The 14913-nt window shown below is 43.5% G+C and overlaps 1 protein-coding gene across 1 annotated transcript in view; it reads right to left on the bottom strand.

Annotated features, from left to right (window-relative positions):
- LOC117521216 overlaps positions 1–5074 on the bottom strand; it is a 215906-nt gene extending 210832 nt beyond the window's left edge. Inside the window, exon 1 of the mRNA XM_034182558.1 lies at positions 4727–5074. The gene's annotated coding sequence lies outside the window, so the exon portion shown is untranslated. The remainder of the gene's footprint in view (positions 1–4726) is intronic.
- Positions 5075–14913: the final 9839 nt, after the last annotated feature.

Raw genomic sequence — 14913 nt, 5'->3', positions numbered from 1 at the left:
TAAGATAAACTTTATTATCACGAATGAAATTTATGCAAAATGACTGAAGACATATTCACAAGATGTTCGCCAATATTGCACATAACTGAGTGACTGAATAACTCTGTTATGTATTCATCCTGCAGAAAGGGGAGGAATTATAGAGACAGGTAGGAAAGACCTCCTCCGGTGTTCTGTAGTGCACCTCGCTGGTCTCAATCTATGGCTAAAGGTGCTCTGACAGGACATCAGTGTGCAACCTGGTCTCACGGCAAGTCGTGATTCAGCAGCACGAAATATACATTAATCTATTGGTTCGTGATATTGTAATGAAAAGCACCTCATTTTCGTCACGGCAGCACAAATTCATTCTAATTCATTCCATAATGGCTGCACGAAATTAAAGTGAAGCGGGGGGGGTCGGGGTAGTTATGGTTAGGGTGGGGGGAAGGAGTAAGATTAGGTTATGGTTAAGGTTAGGGTTGGGGGTAGGAGTAGGATTAGAAATAGTGAGTTAAAAAAAAACCCCATCACGAAAATTTGACTCATTTCGTCACGGGAGCATGAAAACCATAACAAAACAAAACAAAACAAAAAAACGTGAGACTGGGCTGCAGTGTGGCATGCAATGGGTCGGAGGTGTTGTCCTGGATGCTGCGCAGTTTCCTCAACATCCTCCTCTCTGACACCTCCACAGAAACTGTTAGTGCTGTGCAGAGCAGGAGCAGAATCTCTGATTGTTCTCTTTGAATACTGGCGTTCATCAAGGATATGTTCTGGTTCCTACTCTGTTCAATGCTTATATGCAGGTATGCACATAACTGGTACTCATGGTGCTTGTGCATGCTAAAAATAAATGATGCACAGCAGAAACACAACGGAAGCACTCCATAAGAGGAAAGCAATGACTGATTGTAGGAAAAGTGTTTCTCTCTGCTGTGTATCAATGATGTTTCGCACACACGAGCACCATGAGTACCAGTTATGTGAACCCCTGCTTATATGGACTGAGTGTTGGGTAGGTTTGTAGAAGCCAGTCACTTACCCGTCTTTGTTGGTGAGGAAAGGTTAACTGACCTTAAATTGACAAACTATGCTGTGATCTTTATTCAATCCCCTGATTGCAGCATTTCAGAATCTGAGTGCAGAGTCAGTGTCTGCTTTTGAAATTGTGCTCAGTTAAGACAAAGATCTAGCCTTTCACTGACTCCCTGGACTTGGTCATCAACAGTGTGTCTGTATGCAGTGAAAGTGCTGAACTTGCACAGCTATTCACTGATTTCAGGAGCAAAGTTCACGTTGCTGAGACCTAGGCTTTTGAGATCAAGGGACACCTGAGAACACCACTGCAGGTGAACAAAGGCCCACGTCTTTAGGGGATTGGCGATTCTTGTCTTACTGTATGGTTGTGAAACTTAGAAGCTAACCAGTGACTTAAAGGGCATATCTCACTTCAATCAACACAATCTTTTAAAAAAAAATATATTCCAGACTATGACTCATTACATCCAACTCTTTAACTTGAGTGAGTCCTGATGTAGCTGTACAAAAAAATGACCCCTACATCATCTTAAAAATGCACACAGATTCAGAGCTATTTGTAGGCATAAAAGTAACATAACCTCAGGTGCTGCCTGAAGGTCAGTCCATCTGTGTTAACTTCATGACTTACTCCAGTACACACAGTCAGTCTATGGTTGTTTTTGTGTCCAAATGTAATAAGGCTATAATGTGATTTTAATATTGCTTTAATTTGCCTTTCAAATCAAATTGTACTTTGAGGTCAACAAATGGCTGTCTCCACCTCTTTGTAATCCACGGTGTATTCAGAAGAAACATTGTATACTTCCCAATAAGACAAAATAATAATGATTACATACCAAAGTGGTGTCTCTGATTTCACACCTGCTGTGTTCACACACCGAGCCATGTAGAATTATTGTTCCACTGTGTGGCGCTCTCACTTGTCCACAGGAAGACAGTCTTGCTCCACCAGAAGCCATCTCCCTGTAGCTTAGCTGTCAGGTTAGCTCAGTTTGGCCAATTACACAAACGCTTAAGGTGGTCCACGTTCAAGCTGTCCTGTTAACAGTGGCCACTTGTCATCGCCTTTCTGTCTGATTCTGTGATCACAGAGGCGGTTTCCTCAGGTCGCTGGCATCCCACACGTAGCACCTTAGCTTAGCATGGTGCAACACAACATGATGGTGCAATCCACAAACACGACCGGTTCCACGCTTTCAGGAGAGGAAATACATTTGTGCTGGGCTTCACTTCTGCTGTTTGTCCGTGATGCTGTTGTTGTTCATTCGGCTGCTCCCGTTTTGTGTTCGGGGTCGCCACAGCGGATACAACCAGATCCGCATTGGTAGTTGGCACAAGTTTTACGCTGGATGCCCTTCCTGACGCAACTCCAGTTTTACCTGGAGAAACACACACAGCTGCTGGTGTTCCAAAGAGGTCTCCCATCCAAGTACTAACCAGGTCCCGCACTGCTTAGCTTCTGAGATCTGACGGGATCAGACTTACACAGAGCAGATCGGCTGCCTGTTTGTCCATGATGCACTATTAAAAAAAAAAAAAAAAAACCCTCTCATTTTCCTCCTCAAAATATTATCCTTGGAAAATCAGTCCACCTAATAAGCAACAGTAGTCGCATCCACAAATTTGAATAATTTTGATATATTCGCCATCAAAGTCCACAAAAAACACTGATCTCACACTGTAAAAAATTATATATTTATTTTTTTTTCATTCATTTCAATAGTGCATCTCCAGAGATGTGGCCTGATATGTCAAAGTCCACATTCCTCACAGTCTGACATTTCTGGGCATATATCAGCACCAGGTGAAATCAGGCTAATTTCCCCATGTTTGACTTAATTTCTCAGGGCATATGACACAAAAATAAAATGCAATACATCAATATTTTCATAATTATTTATTTAGAATATTCAGGTCATTTGACATTTTATTTACTAGAGATATGCACTTTAAGGAAATAACTTGTCTTTGGCATTAGATCTTTGCAGAGAATCCTTGAGTACTGCTGGAATAACTTTGCGTCAAACAGATGGTAGACTTGGATGAGGAATATCACTTGCACTGTGAGGTAAAATCAGCTGCAACATTTCAGCCATGTTGTACATTTCTCTGACCATGACCCAAGGCACAGATGCTTCAGTTCTGAGGACCTCACCATCTGGAAAAAAGTGAAGGCAATGGCCACATTTCACCTGGCCATGGCAAATAGATGACTTCTCTGCCTGGGTGGTTGCTATCCAGGACCCAAACTGGTTCGATGATATGGTGGGTGTGGTATGAGTACATTTGCAACACTGTCAATGCGATTCTTAGTCACAGGCACCACTGGACATACATACATACATACATGTAGACTCACTCAGCCAACATCAACTGAACTTGAAGCTGACCTGGCGTAACCTGATCTAACCTGGCATTGTGTGATGCGTGAGACGCAAATATGATCAAACTGTCACACTGCACTAGTAGCTACAGCTGCACAAGGTTGCCCAAACAAGGATGAGATGTTGTTGTCAATATGCAACGCCAACGGATTTGACAATGTGTCATGATGTGATGCCTTGGGGACGACTCAGGACTCATATCAAGCATAACATAAACAAGAATTATGTTCACCTGACCAAACTTCACATAAGATTCTCGCCGATCACCTGTTCTCGAGCTGCTTTTCTTAGATCACGGATTGTTGCCAGCTCACTGAAGCAGAAGTCACAAGGCGACAGAATCTGCATATGGTCCAATCCTGAAGCGGATTTATTGGCTCACTTACAGTTTAACCTAAGGGACATTTGAACTTTAATAATTTAACAAATAGGTTTTAGTAGTTGGGAATACTTAGAGGAAATCAAAGTTTTCTTAAAAAAAAAAACAATGCACAATCCAAACAGGGACACAAAGTTGCCCGATTAACCCCGCCCCCCTCCCCAGCCTGCTGTTTTTAATCCTCACAGTGACCCGTAGATGTAAATCACTCATCCACAGGCCTGTTCGAGGTTTTCAGGTAGACTTTGGCAGCGCGCTGACGGTCACACGCACGGCGGTGCCGCTGCGCTGCGCGCATCCATCCATCAATCCATCCATCCATCCACAGGTACCCAGTACAGCACGGAGCCCTTTTTTTTCTCCTCCTGAAACCGTTTTCATAAGAGCACACATGCGTCATGAATCAACTCTTTCATTTCGGGATCACAGCTGTGTGACGCGCACTTGTTTGAGCGCGCTGTTGCAGCAGGACATCGTTTAATTTGAATATCAGGAGGGGCGGGGGTCAGCTTGTCATGATGTTTGTGTGTTTTAAAATAATACCCCATGAAACAGCACAGCTCAGGCATCGGAAAAAAAAAAATATCAGCAAAATGTCAGTTTCCAAATCGTGCACAAACGACACGGGACAGCGCGCTATTTGAGGGCCAACCGGCGATTTGCGCTTTTTTTAAAGACATACGGTTCAAATCCACCAAGTCTCCATCGATAATCAATGCCACACGCTAATTTCCTGACCATTTCTTTTAAATAAATGCAGATGTATCATTTCATTTTGCGCGTGACTGTCTCTGTGTCACGCGTGACGGACTGTTCCGCAACCCATTCATTCAGAGAGGCGCTGCGCATCCGGAACATCAATCTTTTGACGTGTCGCTGAGCCGCATGTTTAAACAGATCCGGCTTCACTGGCCTGTGGACAGACCGGGATGTCACTCACCTGTTCCGTGTGCCAGTTACGCGTGTTAATCCACATGTGTGCCCCCTTCACGTGAGCGCAGAGACGCGGCGCGGAGGAAAATCCATCGGTTAATTCCATTTGCCGGACAAACTCACGCCTGCAGTTTGCTCTTACACGTTCAAAATTTGCTCCATAATTCTAACATCCCATACAGCTCAATCTTCTCATATGTTTTTGTTTTTTTCTCTCCCTCTCTCTCTCTTCTTCCTCCAGCTCTGAAGTTGCCTGGCTACCCCCTGTTTCTCATTCAAGGAGGCTGAAGCGCTGCGCGCAGCGGCCAATCATCGCGCCAACTCAACAGATTAACTATTTCTTGGCTCCACTATTCCAGATTCAGGCTAAAATGAGGAGAGTGGGCGGGGAAAGTGGGCCCTCAGTGACAAGGGGGAATTAAAATGCACAGAGAATAAAGGGGTGGGCATGGTGGGGGGGAAGATGTGGATTAAACATTTTCAAACAAAATGAATAAAAATAAAGGTTTGGAGTGGGAGGAGGGACCGGCTTCCACTTCTTACAACAACAAACGTCTAATAATGCAGGACACACACACACACACACACACACACACACACACACACACACACACACACACACACACACACACACACACACACACACACACACACACACACACCAGTCTTTTGTGGATAACCAGTCTTTAAAGAGCAGAGATCAGTCTCATTTCTGAAATCCCCAAAAAGCAATCCATCAGGGTAATTGATCGTCCCTCTTTTTAACTCACCATCCATCAAAGCGAAGCAACTCCTCCCTCCCCCCGTCCCACTCCAGGTCACCTCATCATAGCTGGTATTGATTTCAATTTGGCCCTTCGGCAGGGGTGAAGGGGACTGATCCAGCTCCGGTCTATGCTGCACAGTGCACAGGGAGGGTAACGACCCCCCCCACCTTGATGCTCAGTGGCTACATGCAGGTCACGCATCCCCGTGACACACTCGTACACGCATCACAGCCGTGACTTTCAGAGTGGAGGCATCAACCGGCCCACCAGGGGGACATCCAGAGTGGCTGGTGCCTTATGAGGGAACAGTCAGTGGTCGTGACATTGAAAAGGACAGGCGCTGTGCCACCTCGAGCCTCCGAGGTCCCAGCACATCCCAAATTGGAACAACAGAGGCATATCAAACTGATAATATGCTTCTGATTTAGAGCAAAATGACTTCACAGGCTTTAAGGGAAAAGCATGGTTAATGTGCCATCTGGTGGATCACAGGCACCGGGGTTACGTTTTAACAGGAACGTCCCAGAAAGACAAAAGACACGTGGATAGAACCTTTCAAACATCAGATGAGTCCCTATATGCCAGTGGGTTTCAAACTTTTTCTCTTAACCCCTTGTTTGGATGTCAAAAAGTAGTCCTGTGCCCAAGAAAAAGTAAAAAGATTCTGTTGTATTTCATTGACTTTTTAATGTTAAATACAGCTGCTGTTGAGCAACACGGTGGCCCAGTGGTTAGCACTGCTGCCTCACTGTGAGAAGGTCCCAGGTTCAAAGCCAACCTGTTGTTTTAGTGTGGAATTTGTATGTTCTCCCTGTGTTTGGCTGGGTGGGTTCCCTCCATGTGTCCCACTTCCAAAGACATGCAGGTTGAGCTGGTGACCCTAAATTAGTTGTTGGTGTGAATGTGTTTGTCTATTTATGTGGGCCCTGTGATGGCCTGGCGGTCTGTCGAGGGTGCACCTCACCTCTCACCCAGTGATTGCTGGGATAGGCTCCAGCCTCCCATAGCCCTTACCGGGAATAAGCAGATTCAGAAATAAATGAATGATTGGCTGGTGTTTTTTGTTTAACCCTCAAGTGACCAACTTATATTAGCGACTAATATGACTGAGTGGGGTTATTTATGACCCCTTGACTTTATATTGGAATACTTCTATATAAATGATTGTTTTAGGGTTCTTGATATTTATTTCACTCTCTAATATATTTGTCCATCATCCTTTTCATCCTCATTCTGGGCATCAAGAATCAGTCTCAAAGTCTGTGCAGCTGTAAATCTTTCTATTCTAGGTCTGCATGCTTTTCTGCAAAACAGTAAAATATAATGATTAGAGTGGCAAATTAGTATAAAGGGGTGCTGGCCAAGTGGTTAATGCGCTTGGTTTCAGTTCAGAAGGTTCCGGGTTCAAATCCCACCCCTGCCACATTTCTCCATGTAATGTGGAGTTGTGTCAGGAAGGGCATCCGGTGTAAAAACTTGTGCCAAATCAACATGCAGATCCACCTTGGATTTTCTGTGGCGACCCCGAGTGCAAACAAGGGAGCAGCCGAAGGGACTTACTGACAAATTACAACCCCAATTCCAATGAAGTTGGGACATTGTGTAAAATGTAAATAAAACCAGAAAAACAGCAAAACTCTCGATTTACCAATCGATCTACGTTCCGATCCTCACCTATAGTCATGAGATTTGGCTCATGACCGAAAGAACGAGATTGCGAGTACAAGCGGCCAAGATGAGTTTCCTCCGCAGGGTGGCTGGGCGCTCCCTTAGAGATAGGGTGAGGAGCTCGGTCACTCGGGAGGAGCTCGGAGTCGAGCCGCTGCTCCTCTACGTCGAAAGGAGTCAGCTGAGGTGGCTCGGGCATCTTCTCTGGATGCCCCCTGCACGCCTCGCTGGAGAGGTGTTCCGGGCACGTCCCATTGGGAGGAGGCCCCGGGGAAGACCCAGGACATGCTGGAGGGACTACATCTCTCAGCTGGCTTGGGAATGCCTTGGGGTTCCCCCAGAGGAGCTGGGGGAGGTGTGTGTGGATCGGGAGGTCTGGGCGGCTTTGCTTGAGCTGCTGCCCCCGCGACCTGACTCCGGATAAAGCGGAAGAAAATGGATGGATGGATGGATGGATACAGTGATTTGCAAATACTCTTCAGCCTATATCCAATTGAATAAACCACAAAGACAAGATATTTAATGTTCAAACTGTAAACTTTATTGTTTTTGTGCAAATATTTGCTCATTTTGAAATGGATGCTTGCAACACATTTTAAAAAAGTTGAGACGGGGCAACAAAAAATTGGTAAAGTTGATGGATGCTCAAAGAACACCTGGAAACAGTGTCACGATTGGGTATAAAAGGAGCATCCCCAAAAGGTTCAGCCGTTCACAAGCAAGAGAGATGATGGTCTAGTGGTTAAGCATTGGGCTTGAGACCAGAGGAACCTTGGTTCAAATCCCAGCCTAACTGGAAAATCACTCAGGGCCCTTGGGCAAGGTCCTTAATCCCCTAGTTGCTAGTGAGCGCCTTGTATGGCAGCACCGTCACATCGGGGTGAATGTGAGGCATTATTGTAAAGCGCTTTGAGTGTCTGATGCAGATGGAAAAGCGCTGTATAAATGCAGTCCATTTTACCATTATTCCCATTTTGTCTACTCCCATTTCGTCTAAACTGAAATTCCCATTTTGTCCTAGGCAAACTTCCTATTTGTTCTACTCCCATTTTGTCTACACTCATTTTGACCACTATTCCTATATCATCTACTCCTAGTTTGTCTACTACCCAAAAGTGTTGAACTTATAAATAAATCAAAGAGGAGTGATATTGCTATATGAAATTTTGTAATAACATGTTGTTTGTGGTGTAAAGTGATTTACTTAGTGATTTACTTAGTAATTTATTTAGGTGTGATAATTATCAGTCACACCTGTGTGTTTAATCTATTACTCAAAGCTTAACCTGTTTATGCCCAGATTTTTTTATAAGTGGAAAAAAAATCTACTAAGGTACTAATGCAACTTTTAAAAAAAAGTTGCATTAGTACATTTGAGATTTTTTTTATTGTGAGTAGAAAATGACAGTGATACACTTTGTCAACAATTGTTGCCAGTGGGGCAAAACAGGTTAATCAAAGGACGAAAGCTTTCAGACCTTAGTTCTGCATAAACAAAATAAAATAATAAAAACTGCACTTTTAGACAAAGGTAGACGAAATGAAAAATCTGTCAATATCGGGTGTAGATGAAAAGGGAGTAGACCAAATGGGAAACCCATCGACCAGTGTGTAAAATGTGCTTTAATCAAACACCCAATGACTTTATTGGTCCTGAACAGGTCACACTGGCGTTGCCCATTTATAGGTTGGCCAGAAATTACAAAGTCAGGTACTGCCAAGATGGCAAAACCTTGATGGCCATGATGGCCACCTTATTTGAGCTTCAAACCTGCGGGTTTGTCCAGAACGAGGGTTTGTGTTTCAAACATCTGCTCTCGGACCTCAGTTGCTGTGTAAAACAACAAATCTCACCACAGCATGGTCAACGTCCAAATATTTATGGCCTGAACTCTGATGTTTGATTTATGTTGGATCAAACTGGGTGCTGGAGTTCGTAGGAGAAAAAAATAAAGTTTTGCATTTCATTATTTGTATTGTTTTGTTGCAGCAGTGGAGGGTGATGCATTACGGTCTTTTCAGTTGCACAGATTAGGAATAAAAAACAGCAGCGTCGGGGTCCTCCATCCCCCACTGTGCCTGTAAGAGCCGCGTGGTATACTTGTCAGTGTGCGGCGTTGAAGCAGACACACACACACACTTGTGCACACTTAACGGGTTGATTGACGTGTAGCTCTTGGCTGCGACACAGCTTAATCCCGCTGCTTTCACAGATGGACTCAGTCTTCCTCTTTTCCTCTGGTGTCAGCGGCAACGTTGTACATTATAACACACACACACACACACACCCATGTACTTTTGTTTACTGAGGACACAAACCGGTGTGTGGGTTCTAATCCTCTCAGTAACCCCTCCTCCTTTCAAGGCCCACCCTGACAACTGTGCACGCACACACGCATGCAGACAGCCGTGCGTCTGGTCATTAAAAAAACAAAGCAGGTCAGTGTCACTGCTGGAATCAGACAGCTGGGTCCTGACAGGCGATAGCTAATCCTCATTTCCAAAAGAAACCTTTTGACTGTTTCTGCCGGCACGAGTTAAACACTTTTTTGTGTTTGTTCTTCCGTCCATCCAACTTCACAACAAGGCAACACCTTTGTTTTCAGTCTGCATTTTTGCTGTGTCCCTCATATTTCGCTGCAGTGGAATATTCACATGGATCAAGAGGAGCAAACATTCTTCGCCCCCCTCCCCTAATCGTATTCCCCTTCTGCAAAGCCTTTGATTTCCATGTAGATGGAGTTGTGTTGATAACGCTACACAACTGCCCCGGAGAAATGAGGCATAGTGATAAGATAAAGGCGAGCAGATCCACATCCAGACAAAAAGACAAAGGAGAGCGTCATCACCCCATATGGCGGTTAATCTCCATTCAATCAGGAGATTAGGGCAGCCAAAATTTCCAGTGCTGCATCCCCATAAAACCATGAGTCACAGCACCATCCTTGTGAAATTTTGGTGTAAAGGTTGATCAACAAATACTTTCTACATGCTCACATGTACTCCTGACCAAGAAAAATTGGTGTCGCACTTTGAGTTAACCAATGATAGTCGAGTCCCATTCTCATGTTCACTTATATGCATCCAGGAAAGTAATCTGATTTCGTCATACCGGTCTTATTGCTGAAGGCTCTTTCTTACTGTTGTTCCAGCACCATCACTGCAACTGATCAAGTTTTTGTGGTGTCATAGCTAAGGGGCCCTTCACCTATAGTACGAATGTGGTCACGTGAAGTGCGCATGAAGCAGGAATCGTATGCAAAATTGTACCTGCCTGTAACGCCTCATACAACTGTTGCGACAACTACTTGTGCACACCAGCAGCTGAAAGACAGAGTGTGCGCTGTGAGAAACAATCGAACCCTCTTGCTGCAGGTGTGCAAATTCCAGCTGACACACATGAACTTCTAACACGGCTTGCCTGGCACTTAGAAAATGTGTAGCCATTCACACTATCATCACGAAAACAGTCAGCAGACAATCACCTTCGAGCTGGATGTGAAATTTGTCTAAGTGCCCCCACAAGTGTGGCTTTGCAAACAGACACAGTGACACATTGGTGTGTGCGTTGAACTGACGGGGGGGTGTCCACCCACAGGAGTGGCTGTGGAGATCTGTGGTTCTAGACATCCCAGCTGGATAACACGTACTGTGTTTGTACAGACATGAACTAACAACTGTCCACTGTGACATGCGTGTTTCTGCTTGCCGTCCTCAGATGGACATACATGAAAACATACATTGCTGTTGCACTGGGCTGCAGCGAGCGCGCACATGACGTGCACACTGACAGGCTACCCCAGGTGAAATGGACCATCAGATCATAACAGGCAGCAGGCGATCTGAATGTCACGTCACCCACGTGAGCTCTGTTCCACATGATGCGGTGTCTGTCCTGCGGTGCGCCATACACAAGACATGCCTGTCGGGCAGGACACGCACGTGGGGCTGGCTGGACACACCACCAGCAGATGTGGACATGATAAGAGCGCACTCATTTCATGACTGTAATTCTGTGACCATGGGTCATCTACAGAGGAACAGATGGCTCATACTTGTATTGTCCACTTGATAAGAGGGATTCAATAAAATGTGGTGTTTTTATATGGTGTGTGGTTTTATTTCTTCTTAAATACGTCCATGTCCTTCTTGATATCAGGCATTTTCCCACACCTTTTACAGGACAGCGATGGTAGCTCAGTGGTAAAGTTTCTGGCTGGCAATCAGTGATTTTAGAAATTTCATGTTCGAATCTATTACTCAAAGCTTAACCCGTTTATGCCCAAAAAAGTCTAAAAATCTAAATCTAGATCAACTCTAGATTAAGTCTAACTTATAAACTTAAGTTCAAACAACTTAATTCATTCAGGTTTTACCAATTGTAATGCTTTTTAAGTTGGTTCTTTTTCCAGTGTGCTTTGTTTTGTTTCATCTGATATTTACTATATTTCCACTTCATTGTATCATGTTTGTACATCCAGTACATCCAGAAAATACATATGTGTTGGCTCTGTGGGAGACTGATGGCCTGTCCAGGCCTCTTGTCATATGATAGCTGGGATAGGCTCTATTTTGGGAACTTTAATACATAGAATTTTATACATTGAATTTTATTTTTAAAATTTGATGTCAAGGGTTCACAGGCTTTTTCTTGCCACTGTGTTTATGCCTCACACAACTTTAAAATATGAGAAGTCACTTTTAACAGGAATGTGGCAGCTGTGCTCAAGCAAGTCAGAATTGCTTTGCAACTTTTTAATCTTTAGTGTGCGGCTTACGGGCGTTCTCTGCTGACCCATGTGTTGCATGTAGTTTCCTTCTGAATACAGTGACAAAAAGATGCACAAAATTCTCAAAATGCTCAAAACCTTTAGTGCTTATACAACCCCTGGCAAAAATTATGGAATCACCGGCCTCGGAGGATGTTCATTCAGTTGTTTAATTTTGTAGAAAAAAAAGCAGATCACAGACATGACACAAAACTAAAGTAATTTCAAAAGGCAACTTTCTGGCTTTAAGAAACACTATAAGAAATCAAGAAAAAAAGATTGTGGCAGTCAGTAACGGTTACTTTTTTAGACCAAGCTGAGGAAAAAAATATGGACTCACTCAATTCTGAGGAATAAATTATGGAATCACCCTGTAAATTTTCATCCCCAAAACTAACACCTGCATCAAATCACATCTGCTTGTTAGTCTGCATCTAAAAAGGAGTGATCACACCTTGGAGAGCTGTTGCACCAAGTGGACTGACATGAATCATGGCTCCAACACGAGAGATGTCAATTGAAACAAAGGAGAGGATTATCAAACTCTTAAAAGAGGGTAAATCATCATGCAATGTTGCAAAAGATGTTGGTTGTTCACAGTCAGCTGTGTCTAAACTCTGGACCAAATACAAACAACATGGGAAGGTTGTTAAAGGCAAACATACTGGTAGACCAAGGAAGACATCAAAGCGTCAAGACAGAAAACTTAAAGCAATATGTCTCAAAAATCGAAAATGCACAACAAAACAAATGAGGAACGAATGGGAGGAAACTGGAGTCAACGTCTGTGACCGAACTGTAAGAAACCGCCTAAAGGAAATGGGATTTACATACAGAAAAGCTAAACGAAAGCCATCATTAACACCTAAACAGAAAAAAACAAGGTTACAATGGGCTAAAGAAAAGCAATCGTGGACTGTGGATGACTGGATGAAAGTCATATTCAGTGATGAATCTCAAATCTGCATTGGGCAAGGTGATGATGCTGGAACTTTTGTTTGGTGCCTTTCCAATGAGATTTATAAAGATGACTGCCTGAAGAGAACATGTAAATTTCCACAGTCATTGATGATATGGGGCTGCATGTCAGGTAAGGCACTGGGGAGATGGCTGTCATGACATCATCAATAAATGAACAAGTTTACGTTGATATTTTGGACACTTTTCTGATGTTTGAGGATGATGAAATCATTTTTCAAGAAGACAATGCATCTTGCCATAGAGCAAAAACTGTGAAAACATTCCTTGCAAAAAGACACATAGGGTCAATTTCATGACATAGGGTTAATGTCAACAAGCAGATGTGATTTGATGCAGGTGTTCGTTTTGGGGATGGAAATTTGCAGGGTGATTCCATAATTTATTCCTCAGAATTGAGTGAGTCCATATTTTTTTCCTCTGCTTGGTCTAAAAAAGTAAACGTTACTGACTGCCACAATCTTTTTTTCTTGATTTCTTATAGTGTTTCTTAAAGCCAGAAAGTTGCCATTTGAAATGACTTTAGTTTTGTGTCATGTCTGTGATCTGCTTTTTTTCTACAAAATTAAACAACAGAATGAACATCCTCCGAGGCCGGTGATTCCATAATTTTTGCCAGGGGTTGTATACTCAGTCTCCACACACACACACACACACACACACACAGTGGTCCCTCATTTATCGCGGGAGTTACATTCTAAAAATAACCCGCGATAAGCAAAATCTGCGAAGTAGTCAGCGCTATTTTTTGCAATTATTATAGATGTTTTAAGGTTGTAAAACCCCCTCACTACACACTTTATACACTTTTCTCAAACAGGCATTAACATTTTCTCACTTTTCTCTCCTGTGTAAACACTCTCTTTTTTCTTCTGGGTGAGAAGATTATAAACAGACACACGCAGAACTCTCCCTTCGCTCACTGCCTCCGGAGGTATGGATGCGGGACCCGCAAAGAATCCAAGTCCTCTCTCGGTGGCCACGGAGCTCTGCGGCTGCGGTCAACATCCACATCAAAACAGCGAGCGTAGTCTCTGGACCTGTTGCCAGATTCGGCGCAGCTCCACACAGCAGACAGGAGGGCAGACAGGAGACTCAGTAAGCGCATCGGAGGCAGTGAGAGCAATCGCAGTGATGCCAACCAGTGCCGCGACCAGCCCGCCTGATAAGGACGCAGAACACAATGCACTGTTAAAAAAAAGCATGCAAAATTGCACTAAAAAAAAAATCAGTGAAACTGCAAGGCCGCGAAATGTGAACCGCGTTATAGCGAGAGACCACTGTATATAAATTTCATTGATTTGGGGGTGGGGGGGGTTGGTGTTGGTGGTTGGACCATAAATGCCCAACTTTATTGGAAATGTAATACTTACAACCTTGCTAGTCATTGAAATGGATCATTAGTCAAATTCAGATTATAGAATAAACTTTACAGATCTTGTATCTGTAAAGTTTATTAAGCAGTCAGATCTGACTGCTTACTTACCTGCACAGTGTTCACCTTTCATCAAAACAGTAATCCACTGCATGAATGAATGGAGACACCAGAATTTCAAAATTAAATTTACAAACTTCTTTGTTGTAGTAAATTGCCTAAAACTGTCAAGAAGAGCATCTGGATATCTGTAGTTCCCAGATCAGTGTTAACACTTCAAATTAGGAGTGCACATTCAGCAGATGGAATATAAACTCAAACGTCTTTTTCTCCTACAAATGCAAAGTGACACCTGTCACTGTACATCTGCTTTATTTCTTGCACCTGTGATTGATTTGCTGCAAATGAAGCCTCACATCTTGAGGTTTAGTTCCAACCATGTGTGTCCTCTGTGCTCCTTTAGATGATTTTACTTTGATAAAGGGACTTAAGAAAGCTGAATAAGAAATATAACCATGTTATATTTCTTATTGTGGATGAGAAGGTGTAGATCAGAAGGTGTAGATGTGTGGATGAGAAGGTGTAGATCAGGGGTGGGCAACTTGTTCCAGAAAGGGCCAAGAGGGTGCAGGTTTTC

This window comes from Thalassophryne amazonica, chromosome 12 (assembly GCF_902500255.1).
Source record: "Thalassophryne amazonica chromosome 12, fThaAma1.1, whole genome shotgun sequence".
Taxonomy (NCBI): Eukaryota; Metazoa; Chordata; class Actinopteri; order Batrachoidiformes; family Batrachoididae; genus Thalassophryne; species Thalassophryne amazonica.
This window is presented reverse-complemented; position numbering and strand designations above follow the sequence as displayed.